Raw genomic sequence first — 18,394 nt, 5'->3', positions numbered from 1 at the left:
TAAATGTTTATATGTTATTCAAACAATGTGAAGTTAAGATTAAATATGATTGCCAGTAATAAGCCTTTGGGTAGGTTAATAGATAAGATAAGATAAAACTTTATTGTCCGTAAAACGGAAAATCGACTTACATAAACTGCCGAGCCCCAAGACGTGGAAAACACCTCGAACATTCATCATAAAACACTCAGCATAACATAATTTTTTTTAGTGTGTGGTCTGCAACAACGTGTTCATTTGGTCTCCCTCTGATTTAAAAGTGTGATGGAGTGTGGCACAAATGAGTTCTTGTATCTCTTCCTCCTGTAATGATGCACTCTAAAGCACTTCCCAGAAGGAAGAAGCTCGTATTCACTGTTCAGAACATGGGCTGAGTCTGTAGAGATTTTATCCGCAAGTTGTAAGGCTTGTTTCCTGCACAGTTCTGTGAATTTGTTCTCCACCAAGTGGCCCACAATTTTGGAGCAGATGTTAAGGAGCCTCAGTATCCTGTTCTACAGCTGCACTGAGAGGCCACAGAACCACACAGAACTAATATATCCCTAGTCAGCCAGTTTTCAGAACTTAACATATGGAAACATCTGTATTGGATCAGGGAGGCTGTTCTCAATCTGGCTGATGATGAGGAGTACAGGAGACCTGTTCAGGAGCCACAAGGAGAACATTGGGAGAAGACACACAACACCATTTGGCACTGGAGGTAGGCACTTGCTATGTGGTCTGATTTGAATGAGATCATTAACTAAAATGTCATGAGGACATTTGCTGGTCATTTTATGTAGTGGTGCAGACTGAATATGTATATTGGCATATTACGATATGAATAATTACAGTAAGCCATATTGGTTCATTACACAATGTAAGACTATCTCTTCAGAATGTTTATCGCGGGACATGTGAATTCTTACTTTTTTATATATACATATATCATTGCACAGGTATGTGACACCATTATGAGCCATGCCAAGGAGGGGTTTTCTTTCACCAAGCACCTCGTCAGCACCACTCTGTTGCAAGGAGACTTGTTCCAACAACACAGCAGGAACTTCCCAGATTCAGCACTGAAAACCAAAGTGGAAGCCTACCCTTCACTGGACAAGGCCAGACTTAAAACAGAATTGTCCCTGATCTACGAGAACGAGGAGTTCCAGAGTTGCAGTGCTGCACTGGCTCTCTATCGGGTTTTGATGGAAAACAACCTTCAAGACACATTCACTGTGTAATCATAATGCCACTGTTGAATAAGAGCTTACCTTAGAATTAGACACACACCATATCTCTCTCTTTCACACACACACCACCTCTCTCTCTCTCGCACACACATACACACCACCTCTCTCTCTCTCTCTCTCTCACACAGACACTCTCACTCTCACACACACATACACATACACACACAGAGAGACATACATTTTGTCATGTGGCGAGTGAGTCTGAATGTTAAGCTATTTCTTTGTTTTGAAGAGAGTGAAAGGATTTTGGAAGGTACTGTGAACATTGCAGCATGTACATGATTTTGTCAACTGAGGATTTTTTTTTTTTTAATGTATATTTTGAAATTCTGTTCTGTTTCCGTTCTGTTGTGAAACCCATTGTGCCAGTCATTGTGAAACTGTTTGGCTGAAGATAATGGCAGTACAGCATGGTGTATGCCTACTTTGTGTGTTTGGTGACAAATGGTGAAATTGAGTGTTGTGTTTCATACTGTTCCTTTCCAAAGTACAAATAAGGCCTAATATAGCTGTAAATGGTTAACTGTATCTGTAAACTGCTGATTCTGAGAAGAGAATTAAATGATTATTGTGGAATTGTAGTAATTTTCCGACTTTTAATTTGAATGCATGTACTTGACTAGGCAGGGAAATCTATTGGCACACCAGCCCCACCAAGATTTTTTTTCACCAGCCGCCACTGGTCTGGCCCCTTGTGGTTTGGATCTGTTAATCATGCAATCCCAAGCGACGTTGTTCGTACGTCAGACAGAGAAAAAAAAGGGCAGAATCAGTTGGCTGGAACAAAAATTACACCTAAGGTATAATTCATCAACAATAAGTCGACCGAAAAACAGATAAATTGCTAAAGTTATCCTTAAATGTCACTAACGGACCCATAATTAAAATAAACATTTTGATTTACATTTTGCTTTTAATCTTCTCAATTGACAAACTTCCACAAGCAGTTTTTCTGTGGTGGACAATTCACTAAGCCACATTTGGGTTTAAAAGGGGTCCAGTTTCTCACCTTTATAATGACCGTGAATCATGGTCAGCCTGCAAAACCTGTAAAATATTTCCAGTTCTGCCTCCCTGAAAATATTATCATGTGTGCAGTGTAACTGACTGATGAATTCATTGTTGCATAAATTCCTTGAGTTGGACAGACTTTATGTATATGGCTTTATATGGGGAGATTTATATAGTTCACTTATCAAGCATGGTGTCGCGTGGCTCATTTGAAAAACACACTCGGCATCTTTGGCTCACCTCCTTTTGCATGCACAATAGTCCACAGCTCTGTATGCAGATAAATAAGGCAATCCAAACACATCTGTTTTTGCATGTATGACAGGTGGACACATCACCTGTTTTTTACAAGGAGTGCTTTGAGCTATATTTCAGCACTGGAACTGTCCTTCTCTTTTGCACAGTCAGAATGTTTTTACAACACGCAAGGTCTCTGCACATGAAAGGTAAATTTGACCTTGTTTATTTCCTTGTCTATTAAAAGGACTATTCAGTAGCTGTTAACGCAATTTCAGATAACATATGGGGTCGAGGTATGGGCCAAGGAAGAATCCACCAGATTTTGGAGCAGATCTGAATGACAAAGTGGATCCAGGAACTTCAGATATTACTAGCACAGGAATAAGCATATTGGTCAAAGTTTAAGGACAAAGACCAGCAGTCCTTTTACACAAATGGCACTTTATGGGCAGCATCCTATTGCAACAGCTCCATCAGTGTACATGTCTGTGTGCTTTAATGGCTTTTAGTGTGTTTTTTTTTTTTTTTTGTTCGCTGACACAATACCACTCATCACATTATGGCATTGGAGCTATACAGCGGGTAAAATAATAACCGAACACATCACCAATTCTTCAGTAAATGCATTTCTAAAGGTGACATGAAATTTTCATGTTGGTAACAACCCAAGTAATTCACACATACAAAGAAACCAAAACAAATAAGTACAGAAAATTTCAATTTTCAATTTATTTTCATTTATATAGTGCCAAATCAAATCAAATCAAATCAAATCAATTTTATTTATATAGCACCAAATCACAACAAACAGTTGCCCCAAGGCGCTTTATATTGTAAGGCAAAAGCCATACAATAATTACAGAAAAACCCCAACGGTCAAAACGACCCCCTATGAGCAAGCACTTGGCGACAGTGGGAAGGAAAAACTCCCTTTTAACAGGAAGAAACCTCCAGCAGAACCAGGCTCAGGGAGGGGCAGTCTTCTGCTGGGACTGGTTGGAGCTGAGGGGAGAGAGTTAGGAAAAAGACATGCTGTGGAAGAGAGCAGAGATCAATCACCAATGATTAAATGCAGAGTGGTGCATACAGAGCAAAAAGAGGTGAATAAAAAGAAACACTCAGTGCATCATGGGAACCCCCCCAGCAGTCTAAGTCTATAGCAGTATAACTAAGGGATGGTTCAGGGTCACCTGATCCAACCCTAACTATAAGCTTTAGCAAAAAGGAAAGTTTTAAGCTTAATCTTAAAAGTAGAGAGGGTGTCTGTCTCCCTAATCCGAATTGGGAGCTGGTTCCACAGGAGAGGAGCCTGAAAGCTGAAGGCTCTGCCTCCCATTCTACTCTTACAAACCCTAGGAACTACAAGTAAGCCTGCAGTCTGAGAGCGAAGCGCTCTATTGGGGTGATATGGTACTATAAGGTCCCGAAGATAAGATCGGACCTGATTATTCAAAACCTTATAAGTAAGAAGAAGAATTTTAAATTCTATTCTGGAATTAACAGGGAGCCAATGAAGAGAAGCCAATATGGGTGAAATATGCTCTCTCCTTCTAGTCCCTGTCAGTACTCTAGCTGCAGCATTTTGACTTAACTGAAGGCTTTTCAGGGAACTTTTAGAACAACCTGATAATAATGAATTACAATAGTCCAGCCTAGAAGAAATAAATGCATGAATTAGCTTTTCAGCATCACTCTGAGACAAGACCTTTCTAATTTTAGAGATATTGCGCAAATGCAAAAAAGCAGTCCTACATATTTGCTTAATATGCGCATTGAAGGACATATCCTGATCAAAAATGACTCCAAGATTTCTCACAGTATTACTGGAGGTCAGGGTAATGCCATCCAGAGTAAGGATCTGGTTAGACACCATGTTTCTAAGATTTGTGGGGCCAAGTACAATAACTTCAGTTTTATCTGAATTTAAAAGCAGGAAATTAGAGGTCATCCATGTCTTTATGTCTGAAAGACATTCCTGCAGTTTAACTAATTGGTGTGTGTCCTCTGGCTTCATGGATAGATAAAGCTGGGTATCATCTGCGTAACAATGAAAATTTAAGCAATGCTTTCTAAGGGAAGCATGTATAAAGTGAATAAAATTGGTCCTAGCACAGAACCTTGTGGAACTCCATAATTAACCTTAGTCCATGAAGAAGACTCCCCATTTACATGAACAAATTGTAATCTGTTAGATAAATATGATTCAAACCACTGCAGCGCAGTGCCTTTAATACCTATGTCATGCTCTAATCTCTGAAATAAAATTTTATGGTCAACAGTATCAAAAGCTGCACTGAGGTCTAACAGGACGAGCACAGAGATGAGTCCACTGTCTGAGGCCATAAGAAGATCATTTGTAACCTTCACTAATGCTGTTTCTGTACTATGATGAATTCTGAAACCTGACTGAAACTCTTCAAATAGACCATTCCTCTGCAGATGATCAGTTAGCTGTTTTACAACTACCCTTTCAAGAATTTTTGAGAGAAAACGAAGGTTGGAGATTGGCCTATAATTATCTAAGATAGCTGGGTCAAGTGATGGCTTTTTAAGTAATGGTTTAATTACTGCCACTTTAAAAGCCTGTGGTACATAGCCAACTAATAAAGATAGATTGATCATATTTAAGATCGAAGCATTAATTAATGGTAGGGCTTCCTTGAGCAGCCTGGTAGGAATGGGGTCTAATAGACATGTTGATAGTTTGGAGGAAGTAACTAATGAAAATAACTCAGACAGAACAATCGGAGAGAAAGAGTCTAACCAAATACCAGCATTACTGAAAGCAGCCAAAGATAACGATATGTCTTTGGGATGGTTATGAATAATTTTTTTCTCTAATAGCTAAAATTTTATTTGCAAACAAAGTCATGAAGTCATTACTAGTTAAAGTTAAGGGAATACTCGGCTCAATAGAGCTCTGACTCTTTGTCAGCCTGGCTACATTGCAGTCAAATCTATATGTGTTGTCTTTAATTTTGATGTGTGCCATTATTACGGTAAACAAGTAATAATTGTGGATTGATTGCTGTATTTTGTCTGAGGTAATTGGAGTGTAAATGTAATTTCATTGTTGCATTTGTAATGACAATGATAATAAATCTCATTCCATTCCATTCCATTCCATTATGGACATCTATAGTTTAATTTCTTTGTATGTGTGGATTACTTGGGTTGTTACCGACATCTGGTGAAAGTTTCATGTCAGTTGCACTAATATTCATTCATTCATTCATTCATCTTCTACCGCTTAGTCCAGTTAAGGGTCGCGGGGGGCTGGAGCCTATCCCAGCAGTCATAGAGCGTGAGGCGGGGTACACCCAGGACAGGATGCCAGTCTGTCGCAGGGCCACAAACAGACAAACAAACACAGACACACCCACACACACACCTACGGACAATTTAAAGATCCCAATCCACCTAACCCGCATGTCTTTGGATGTGGGAGGAAACTGGAGCACCCGGAGGAAACCCACACAAACACGAGGAGAACATGCAAACTCCACACAGAAAGGCCACACGAATTGAACCCACGACCTTCTCGCTGTGAGGCAACAGTGCTAACCACTAAAAAATGGTGATGTGTTCAATACTCATTTTACCAGCTGTATGTGGAAATCTATTGTTGGAATGATGGTTGCAGATACACTTTTCTTTGTTGAGGACACACCACTGGTGCACAGCTTTGTTTACTCTTGGGTAAAGCTAAATGCACAGTGGAGAACATCAATGCCATTCAGGGCATGCACAGCTGGAGCAAAGCAGCAGAAAAAAGAGGAAACACTACAACTCTCCATTACTACCAGGGAAAATTAGACTCTGGACCTGCTATATGCTAAGATCAGTGATACATATTAGCTGTGCCACTCTATCCCACTTGGGAAATCTGAATCACAATCTGGTACACCTGAGGCCTCTGCGTAATAAAAGTACTGAGGCAACCTGTTGTCACCAAGACCATAAAGAAGTGGTGTGATGAGGCTGTGATTGTTCTAAAAGACTGTTTTGGAAGAACTGACTGGGATGTTATTTGGGAACCCCATGGTAAGACATTGACAAGACATATGTAATCTCTCCAACTATATAACGGCCTATATAAACTTCTGTGTGGACAATGCTATGCCATCTAATATTAAGTGCTGTTTTGTAAACAGCAAACCTTGAATCACTGGTGATCTAAAGGGCCTGCTTAACAAGAAAGATGACCTTTAATGAGGGTGATAGACATGAACTGAGAAATGTGCAGAGGGAGATGAAGGTGAGAATTGGAGAGGGTAAAGAGCATTTGGGGTGGAAAATGGCAAGCAATCTTCAGAGGGGTGAGGTGTAGAATGGGATGAGGATGGTGATACAAAACAAACTCTGCAGTTGTCAACAAGCTGAATCGACTCTGATGAGGGTGAAAGAGCTGAACACCTTCTTCAATAGACGGGTCATTCTCAAATACACCTCCCACTACACTTCTGCAAAACACCTTTCCTTTGTGATGCTTATCACCTCCCACTGTCTTGCATTTCCTCTCTTCATCGAAAGCTTAACATCACAAAGGATGAGTGAGAAGAGCGATAAGGCCCACTGACACTTGCAAGACTGTGATGCACGCACTTGCACACCCTGTGTTGTGCAAGAGAGTAAACCCGTCTTTAATGGGTGCAGACTGAACGTGAGAGGGGTGTCGATGCGTGCAATTGCAGAAAGAGAATTTTGAAATGTTCAAAAAAATATTTCACGCATAAATGTCATGCAACGTGGTGCGATCTGCTCGCCAACACTATGTGCAGCTCATCAAGTGGAGTAAAGAACAAGTGAACAGAGCGAGTGGTTGTGTCAGCACACCGCATCAGAGTGCAGCTTGTCTGAATGATTATAATGAGATGTTAAATCTGTCATAAACATACTTTGACAGCTGCACACAAGAAGGAAATAACATGCAACTGTTTCACCAAGTCATAACAATGTAAACGTGACAAATAATTACCTTTTTAGATGGCTCCAAATGCTTTCTCCAGCTTGTTCGGTGCATGCGCACATGGCTCCAGCTGGAGCACTCCTCTGTGATTCAGGAAGTGATTAGAGCTGTTTTCAGCAGCCAGTTTACAGAGAAAATGATTAATCCGCCATGAAATAATTATTTTATATATGCAGTGTCCAGCACAGAGTGCGTGGCAGTCAGTTGAAGAAAGGCGGCGTCCAGCTGGGAACACAGTGGATGGGATCATGACAACGATGTGCGTGCATTAAATCTGTGCAAGTGTCAGGGGGCCTATACACAGATTGCATGCAGAGAAAGCAGCAGGATGTGAAAAAGTGCTAAAGCCCTGTGCAGATGAGCTGTGCAGTGTCTTGAAGTACATATACAATCTGAAGGCCCCCCTGACACTTGCACGACTCTGATCCGCACACTTGCATGCACTCTGCCGTGCAGGAGAGTAAATTCATCTCAAAATCGTTGTAAACCATTGTAAACTGTGCATGGCTTTATGTACATGTGCAAAGAAAATTTTGAAATGTTCAAAATCTCCATCACGCATTAATTACATGAACTTCAAGTAAACATTGCACAAACAAGTCAAAAACACTGCGTGTGAGTGATTGCATCAGTGCACCACATCAACGTGCAGCTCATCTGAATGATTATAACAAGATGTTTAATCTATCTTAAACATAATTCTACAGCTACTCATGAGAAGTAAAGAACATGCAGCTGTTTTACCAAGCTATTACAATATAAACAGTATCATTAAGCGTGCACGAGAGCGAAAGAAAAGCGCCAGCTGGAATAGTCCTCTGTGATTTTGGAAGCGATTAGAGGCGTTTTCAACAGCCAACTTGGAGAGAAAATGACTAATCCCCTACAAAATAATTATTTAATAAATGCAGCATCCAGCATACAACGCATGACATCCAGTGGAACAAAGCTTGGCATCCAGCTGGGAACACAGCAGGTGGGATCGTCACAACGATGTGCATGCAAGTTCGCGGATCAAAGTCGTGCAAGTGACAGGGCATCTTTACACCATCTTTACACTTGCACGAATTTGGTACCCACACTGCCATGCAATTCGTCATGCCAGTGCATCCACCTTTGCTGCACTTGATGCCACGCCACGCTTCTGATGAGTTATGTTTATTATAGCTGTAGCATCTCTTCATAATCTAATTTCAGGTTCCTATGCCTTGTGCCCAATGATATGCAGTGACACACAGTGTTTTCAAATAGGTTGCACAATGTTCACAACTACACTCAACAAAAATATAAACGCAACACTTTTGGTTTTGCTCCCATTTTGTATGAGATGAACTCAAAGATCTAAAACTTTTTCCACATACACAATATCACCATTTCCCTCAAATATTGTTCACAAACCAGTCTAAATCTGTGATAGTGAGCATTTCTCCTTTGCTGAGATAATCCATCCCACCTCACAGGTGTGCCATATCAAGATGCTGATTAGACACCATGATTAGTGCACAGGTGTGCCTTAGACTGTCCACAATAAAAGGCCACTCTGAAAGGTGCAGTTTTGTTTTATTGGGGGGGGGGGGATACCAGTCAGTATCTGGTGTGACCACCATTTGCCTCATGCAGTGCAACACATCTCCTTCGCATAGAGTTGATCAGGTTGTCAATTGTGGCCTGTGGAACTGATACACGCTGTCGTATACGCCGGTCCAGAACATCCCAAACATGCTCAATGGGTGACATGTCCGGTGAGTATGCCGGCCATACAAGAACTGGGACATTTTTAGCTTCCAAGAATTGTGTACAGATCCTTGCAACATGGGGCCGTGCATTATCCTGCTGCAACATGAGGTGATGTTCTTGGATGTATGGCACAACAATGGGCCTCAGGATCTTGTCACGGTATCTCTGTGCATTCAAAATGCCATCAATAAAATGCACCTATGTTCTTCGTCCATAACAGATGCCTGCCCATATCATAACCCCACCGCCACCATGGGCCACTCGATCCACAACACTGACATCAGAAAACCGCTCACCCACACGACGCCACACACGCTGTCTGCCATCTGCCCTGGACATTGTGAACCGGGATTCATCCGCGAAGAGAACACCTCTCCAACATGCCAAATACCAGCGAATGTGAGCATTTGCCCACTCAAGTTGGTTACGACGACGAACTGGAGTCAGGTCGAGACCCTGATGAGGACGACGAGCATGCAGATGAGCTTCCCTGAGATGGTTTCTGACAGTTTGTGCAGAAATTCTTTGGTTATGCAAATCGATTGTTTCAGCAGCTGTCCGAATGGCTGGTCTCAGACGATCTTGGAGGTGAACATGCTGGATGTGGAGGTCCTGGGCTGGTGTGGTTACACGTGGTCTGCAGTTGTGAGGCTGGTTGGATGTACTGCCAAATTCTCTGAAACACTTTTGAAGATGGCTTATGGTAGAGAAATGAACATTCAACACGAGCAACAGCTCTGGTTGACATGCCTGCTGTCAGCATGCCAATTGCACGTTCCCTCAAATCTTGCGACATCTGTGGCATTGTGCTGTGTGATAAAACTGCACCTTTCAGAGTGGCCTTTTATTGTGGGCAGTCTAAGGCACACCTGTGCACTAATCATGGTGTCTAATCAGCATCTTGATATGGCACACCTGTGAGGTGGGATGGATTATCTCAGCAAAGGAGAAGTGCTCACTATCACAGATTTAGACTGGTTTGTGAACAATATTTGAGGGAAATGGTGATATTGTGTATGTGGAAAAAGTTTTAGATCTTTGAGCTCATCTCATACAAAATGGGAGCAAAACCAAAAGTGTTGCGTTTATATTTTTGTTGAGTGTAGTTCACACAAGTGGCATGAAATGAATGGTGCCAGAAATTTTGAACATTTCTAAATTTTCTTTGCTCACTGGCACACAGTGGCACAAAGTACATACAGTTTATAACAGTTCACAACAGTTTACGTTGAGTTTACTCATTTGCATGCAAGATTGTGTAAAAATTCATGCAAGTATCAAGGTGCCTTTAGCTTAAGACTCTGCTCACACTGGGGTTTACAATCCAGTCTAATCTTGATTCAGTCTGGTGTCAGGAGCTCAACACTCCCCCTGCCTTCACTGTGCATGCGTCATTTCGGAGTACCAACAGTGATTCACCGATTATCGCCTCGTTTCTGCTTAAAACTGCACTCCAGTCATCATCTATCTCAGCAACAGATATCTGAAGCTTTTGTACAACAATCATTTCCACATAAAGGACGGGGCGCGATCACAGCGTGACAGCAGCAGGTCTGAGACTCTCTCTGAGTCTGACTCTCTTCACCCAAAGCAATCAAAGGGAATAATGCGATTATTAACCATCAGATTACAACGTCAACCCTCTTAAATCATTCTAAAGTCACTTTTAAGCAGAAAAGAGGCAGTTTAAGCAGAAATGGACCAGTTTTAAAATGAAATGAGGCGATAATCTGTTAACTGCTGCTAGTGCTCCGCCATGACACATGTGCAGTGAAGGCAGGGGAGTACTGCCCCTGACACTGGATTGCTTTCTTGCCAGATAGCGTTCAGACTTGTTTTTCCAAATCTGGCTCATCCTACTAGTCCACGTTCAGCCTGGGATTTGCAATCCATCTTGACCCACTTCATACATCAGACTGGACAGTTTGGGTTCTGTCCTATTTTGCAGAGAAAATAATTTGGAAATGAATACTGAACAATAAACTGATAAACTGTATCCCAGAGACTTCTCTAACTAGTCTAATTCCTTGACATTGTAGCAAAATTATGACTTAGCTGGTTTTCCACAGCTTGTCAGTATTGACCATTTTGAGTAATAAATCCATAGAGTATATCCTTAAATTCCAATCACAAGATTGCTTACTGTCAGCACTCTGAGTGTACTACCTGTGGTTCAGGCAGAATCTATGATCATTTGTAATAACAACAGAAATATTCATATGTATTTCAAGGGCAGATCCAGGGAGAGGACACCCCACTTTTCATCACATTCAACATTGTACAATGCAGATGATTAAAAAACAGGTTATAAAGTGTATTTTCTCTGTGGTTGTATTTTATGGTGAAACATGCATCAAAATGCAAGAAATGGTATCTAAATATTCATTCACTAATGCATGCATCCCCCTAAAAAAAAAAATCCTGGATCTGAACCTGCATTTTCAGAGCGATGTTTGATGTACATGTGCAGGCTGCAGATTTTTGAGGTCATGTGAAATCCAGCCCAGCCTCACTGTTTTTTATGCCCCGTCACAAAAAGTGCCAGATTTTCGTGACACGTTTTTTTTTTTTTCGGTTTATAATCCTCCCCTTCTCCTAACTCTAATTATAAACCCACCCAACTTCCCCTGTCACCCCACATTTTGTACCCCTGGCACATTTTCGTGCTCCTGTCATGAACCCATAGATTAATGTACTTTTCGCAATGCCGCCACAAAAAACAATTCAACCGGGTTGGTCAAATCATGTAGATTCAGATTTTAAAAAAAAAAATTATCTAGATCTTATTTTGTAAAAATGCGGATTTTGTGGGAAAACTGTATACGGAAGAACTTCTCTGCGCACAACAAACGTTCCAGTCTGGATCCTGTTGTTGGCAAAGTGTAGTGACACGGACCCACAACAGGGGCGTAAATGAACGGACAATGGAAGGAGTCAAATTATAACACTTTACTGTTGTGAATGACACAACCAAACACAGCAGATTTCAGAATGTGCAAAAGTCAATCAATAAAGGTGTCGTGTGGGCAGGCTCGACGATAAGAGACGCCCGTCTGGAAACGAACCGGAACCACACGATTTCCACTACCACCGAACCCGAGGAATACTGGAGCCGCCAAGTCCCGAAGTCCCCAGGTGGCCACCGTCTCAGCGTGTCGGATCTGGTACTGCTGGCAGAAAGCAAAGACAGTCAAGTGTGGGTGTGTGAACACCCAGCAACAATCCTGGTGGGTATTCTACCTCCACCTCTCACTCAATACTTGCAGCGCGTCCTCAGAGGAAAAAGAGTGCAGTATTGCACAGCCTCCACAAAAGGACCGGTACTCCTGCAAATACTCACAATAAACAGATTTTCAATATTACCACAAAGGCTGAGGATATTACCTCTAGATGAAGATGATATCTCGGCAGTGTGGTGGAGGTGTCTTCCTGCTTTTATTCCAGATGTGGGTTGGATGATTAGTGACAGCTGTCATCACGGCTTGTTCCTGAGGCGGCAGCGCCCTCTCGTGCCTGAAGCCCGCACTTCAGGCAGGGCGCCCTCTGGTGGTAGGCCAGCAGTACCTCCTCTTCTGGCGGCCCACACAACACCTGTGACATTTTCTGACATCTGAATGAGCACAGGTGAGTACGTGTTTCTCTGTGGTGATAAGGTGCCAAAGAGAATTGCTTTACTGGAGAAGTCATATGGTGCAAAGATGTAGCCTGACATTCTGAACTCATCCAACACACACATCTGAATTCATGTCATGCAGTGCATGCACAGATTGGGTGCTGTTTGCTGTTTCATGTGTACCGATGACAAATAATGGACAGCTTGATGGATTATATAACTGCAGAGTCAACTCCTTCAAACATGAATTTCTGTGATATTTCAGAAAGGAATTAATTTATAACCTCACAAAAGTTAACTCTTTAAGCTTATGTCACTGCAGATGACATCAGTTCTGCTGTGATGGTTTTCTGACAATGACATTAGCACGAGCGTGGGTGTGTGCACATGCGTGCATGTGTATGTGCATTTTTGTGTGGTGGCGCCACAGAAATACAAGTTTGTTGAGCACTTTACTGGAGAAGACACAGAGTGCACAGATGCAGTTTGATGTCATGGTCCCGAGCTAGCCGCATTCAAGCCGCATTTGCATTCAGACTGCAGTGAATCCAGCTCAAATCTGGTTCAACCCAACTCTGATAGGTGGGTTGAAAAGAATCTGCCTTAAATCAGATTTGGGCTGTTCAGATTCAGAGGGTAGAGCCCTGTGCGAAACTAATTTCTCCTTCTAGCTCCTGCTGAATTTCGAACCATTACTGCCCACACCTGCAACATGTGTGTTACACTCCCGCCCGTTCCCGCACTATGCCTGTCCAGTCGCACCCACGAAACGCTGAGTGTATATGTGCGTACAATAATACAGATGCATTCATTTTCTGTCTCCTCCCGTCTCATGGGAGAAAACACGTCATTTAGGCATATAATAAAGAGATTCATGTGGTTGTTTGGATTACCTGGCCTGTATGTCTTTTGACGCACTGGTAAGGAATGGACAGTTTCATGTGACAGCCCAGTTACTGTATGTTTATTTATGGACATACAGTAGCTGAACTGCTGCACTGTGACACAGAGAGACACAGACTCACTGCACTGTGTCTATCTGTTCACTCCTGTTAATGTCCTCTGCTCCTGTTAAATTATAAAAAATGAAAGTAGTGTGTGGACACCACATACTTTACACTATTCTCCTTTGTTGGCTGAGTCCTCCTGTCACTTCTGTTCCCGCAGAGTTTTTTTAACCATCCGTTCCCACCCGCAGCGAAGTTCTGACTGCCTGCTCATGCCAGATTTGCACTGGGTTGCATTGGCACCCAATCCCAATGCAGCCCTCTAACAGAGGGGGAAAAAACCTATCTATCTTAAAGAAGCTTGAATCTTCGACTGGACTGGGTTGCTTGACGCGAGGACGTTTCGCTTCAAATCGCAGAAGCTTCCTCAGCTAAAATTCTTGCTCTGGTGGTCTGACTTCTGTCTTGACTCTTGTAGAGAAGATTAATCAAGAAGTCACAAAAGCTGGAGTTTTAAACTTAACCAGACCCCTCCTACCGAGAGGCAGACTGCTATAGGCTAGTGACTAAACAATAGCTCTAATTAGCACCTATTGTGCTCTAGTTAGCACCCTCCTAATGACAGGGCAGCTGTCCCTCTCCTGATGGCTCCCTTGACGACTCTGCTGATGACATGAATGACTCATTACCATGAACAAAAGACTGAAACTGCTTTGATCTGAGTACCCCATTGTAAACAGGGGATAAAGCATGTCTCAGACCCCCTCCCCGGTTAAGGCTGGGTTTCAAACATTTCACAAAGAATGCCTCCTTGACCCCTCTCTCAAACCATTTCTTCTTTCTGACTAATATTTTAACTTCCTTGTCCTCAAATGTGTGGTTAGTGTCTTTAAGGTGGAGATGAACTGCAGACTGAGGTCCACTGGCGCCCTCTCTGCGGTGCTGTTACAGCCTTTTGTGTAAAGGTTGATTAGTCTCACCTATGTAGTGTTCGTTACAGTTTTCCTGACATCTGATAGAATACACTACATTGCTCTGTTTGTAACTAGGGATCCTGTCCTTAGGGTGAACTAATTTCTGTCTCAAGGTGTTAACCGGTTTAAAGTAAACTGGGATTTTGTGCTGTCTGATCTTCCTCTGTAGTTTTTCCCCTACTCCTGCTAAATAAGGGAGAGACACTCCTCTTCTTCTTGTCTCCGAAGACAAGAAGACTGGCTATTATAATACAGATTTTATGACCATTTTTCAACTAATTGTTAAACATTTTATGTAATATCAGTGTGATACTAAAAACACAAATGCAAAAAACAAAAAAACAAAAACATAAATACAATTATGTAGACTCATGCTGTGCCATATTATGCTACTTGCCTGGTCATAAAAATCTGGCCTTCCATTCAATGGCAATATACAAGTACAACTGCCTGATCCAGAAACACACGCACACACACACACACACACACACACACAGAGTCATTAAAAACAATATGTCAATCCCTTAATAAGAAAGAGCTGGCCCGCCTGCAGGTAGTGCAAAACTCTGCTGCGTGACTTCTTACCTGCACCCACAGAAGAACACATATTACTCCTGTCCTGAAGTCTACATTGGCTCCCTGTTTTTTACAGGATAAATTCCAAAATCCTAGTGCTGACCTTTAGAGCTTTACACGGGCAGGCACTGAAATACATTAAGGACCTGATCCAGCCTTATGTTTCCAGCAGGAGCTTGAGGTCTTCCATTCAGAACCTGCTGATGGTTCCTTGTACTTGTTTCAAAACTCGAGGGGACAGATCCTTTAAATCTCGGTCTGATATTTTCCGTACAGACCTCATGCTCGGTTAATAATCCTTTCATTATAATCCAGTGGCAGTGGCCTGATTATGAAGGAGACAGGTTTATGATCATGCTTGGGTAATTTCACATAGAGACAGCTGCACAGAAATCCCAAGGAACCCTATTGCATGGCAGTGGCTGGACCAGTTCCCTCATTGAAGCAGGTGTTCCATCAATTTTTACGTAGAACATCAATTTTCAAAGGCCCTTTGGTGGCTGTGTTGAAAAATGGGTGGCATAAAGGATTTTTAAATGGGCAATTGGATAAATTTCACAAGTAATCCTTTGAGAATGAATATACTTATTTTCATGGTTGCACCACCATTTGATAAAATAAGAGAGACTTTATTGTCATTGTAATAAACAACAAAACTTTGTTTGTATGAGTCTTCTATTATCTGCTCTACTAAAGGTGTTTGTATTGGTTCCCTCCGGGTGCTCCAGCTTCCTTACACTTCCAAAGACATGCAAGTTAGGTGAACTGGAAACTTTAACTTGACTGTAGGTGTGAGAAGGAGCGTGAATGTGTTTGTCGATATGTGGCCCTGCAATATATTGGCAAGCTGACCAGAGTGTACCACCTCTCACCCAGTGACTGCTGGGATGGGCTCCCCTGTGACATTTAATTGGAATGAGCAGGTATAGAAAATGAATAAATTAATGAAAATCATTCCACAAGTTTTTTTCTGAGTTTCAAAACATATGCTTCCAAAACGTTACATTGAAAATTAGTCAATAAAGTTTATTTAATCATCTGTTTTGCAGCAAGACAAACAAAGATTAAACTGTTACATTGAAAATTATTCGATAACGTTTATTTAATCATCTACAGCAAGATAAAGAAAGATTAAAAAGCACTAGCGTGTTTCCGTTGGGATCCACGGGCTATAGATTGGGTAGTGTTTATGAAACAAGTAGCTGACATTTTTCAAGGGTGGTAATAAATTATGCAAAGTTTCTATAATTAGTTGGAATGGTGTGTGAGTTCAGAATGTTTTTAGAACCTTACACCTCAACAGTTTTTTGAAGAACTCAACCCTTAAATTTCCTGTTAATTATGTCATTTTTAAAGTTAATTTACTGTCTTAATGTATTTATAAATTGTGTAGGTTCTTGTTATCATATACACATTATTATTATTGTTATTATTATTATTATTATTATTATTATTATTATTATTATTATTATTAGTCAGGATTTGCCCCGGATCCTGGTTTTAACTCTGTCTTTTAACCAGTGTCATGTGTTAGTTTCTTCACCAGATGGTGGCCTCAATTATTTCTCACACCTGGATCAGATGAGTGATTGATTATTGACAGACTATTTAAACCCTGACTTTCTGTTCAGTAGTTGCCGGATACTTGTGAGCATTGCCAGACTTTGCCAGACTCTTGCAGACCTTCCTGGTTCTTCCAGAGCCGCGATCCATCCAGACCGTTACCAGGAAGACCAAGCCTGATTGCTTCTCTGTGACCTTGACCACGTCTTCCTGCTATGTGCTTAAGATGACAGAACTTCCCACAGCTAAACTTTAGGAAAGCTGGTCAACTCTCTAATTCCCATGTTAGCGCAAACTGTCTTTCCTGGTGTTCCAGACAATTCCTGCGTGACTCCTGTGCTGCCCTGTTCCCTGGTTCTGGATACCTGCACAGCAACATCACTTTGGAACTCCTCAGCTCTCTGCTCAGGAAGTGACTGCCTTTTGTGAACTCGCCCTGTGTGTCTTTATTCCCCATAGGTTTTGGAGGTGAGCATTCCACCTGGTCCCGGTCCTTGAACCTTAGTAATCATTCTCCTTCAAGACTGGCTCGGGATACTGCAGCTCCCTATTTTCACCGTCAGGAAGCGGGCCATCTCTCCATACTGCAGGCACCCCAGCACAGTACCTTTTATTTATTGTTTATAAATAAATGTATTTTCCTTTGTACTCCATCACGTGTCCAGCTTTCTGCATTTGGGTCCGTTGCCTGAAACGGTCTGCTTCCATCCGGACCCATAACCATAGCTATTATTATTATTATTATGATTATTATAATTATCAGTATTATTATTGTTTTATTTTTACTTCTGTTTTGTCATTTTGATTTTTAAATGGACCACAATGGAAATAAATGTTTTCACTTTCTTGCATCATCCATGTATTTGGATTATATTTACAATTATATTATGTCCTACATTGAACTTACTAAATAAAAGCACACAACTCACGCTTTTAATAGAAATATGATTTATCACCCCCTGCTGCAATTGCATCTAAGTCCAGAATGTAGTAATGTTACCTAATATCGCTAGGTCCTTCAAAAATATTGGTTCTATCAATGTTTTGTTTTAGTGGCGTTCATCCTTGACCCAAAATACATAAGCATACCAAACAGCAAATGTCAGCTGTCCTCAGTTGCTCCGTGATTGAAGTTACACACATGCACATGAACATGCACGCACGCCTTTTTGCTTTTTCTGCATTCTGCTGCAAACAGGTGCTTCTAATTTTAGACACAAACAGAAATGGGGGCAGAAGACATCAAACACAAACACTTCTCACTTAAGGTACTAGCAACAAAACTAAACTAACTAACTAAACTGACTAAATCAATTAAACTATAAAAACACAATAAATCAATAACAACACTGTTAAACTAACATGTACCACAAAAACAACATTTAAAACCCCAAAACCCCAAACTCCCATGATGCAATGCAGCACAATGTCCATTGTTTACTGGTTAGTTAAATTTGCCAATTTCTCCAAAAATATTAGTCCTATCAACTTTCCATTTTCACAGCGTTCATCCTGCATCCAAAATACATAAG

The 18,394-nt window shown here is 41.4% G+C and overlaps 1 long non-coding RNA gene across 1 annotated transcript; it reads right to left on the bottom strand.

The window, feature by feature from the left end:
* Positions 1 to 1,754: 1,754 nt before the first annotated feature.
* LOC117526358 lies at positions 1,755 to 13,831 on the bottom strand. The gene is made up of 3 exons (XR_004565268.1): positions 13,820 to 13,831; positions 13,717 to 13,719; positions 1,755 to 1,916 (listed from the first exon to the last, which is right to left on the bottom strand). It is a non-coding gene; the product is annotated as an uncharacterized LOC117526358 (long non-coding RNA).
* Between the last annotated feature and the right edge of the window lie 4,563 nt (positions 13,832 to 18,394).

The sequence above is a fragment of the Thalassophryne amazonica genome, chromosome 15 (assembly GCF_902500255.1).
Source record: "Thalassophryne amazonica chromosome 15, fThaAma1.1, whole genome shotgun sequence".
In the NCBI taxonomy this organism is placed as follows: domain Eukaryota; kingdom Metazoa; phylum Chordata; class Actinopteri; order Batrachoidiformes; family Batrachoididae; genus Thalassophryne; species Thalassophryne amazonica.
The sequence above is the reverse complement of the archived record's forward strand: the minus strand, read 5'-3'. Positions and strand labels throughout refer to the sequence as shown.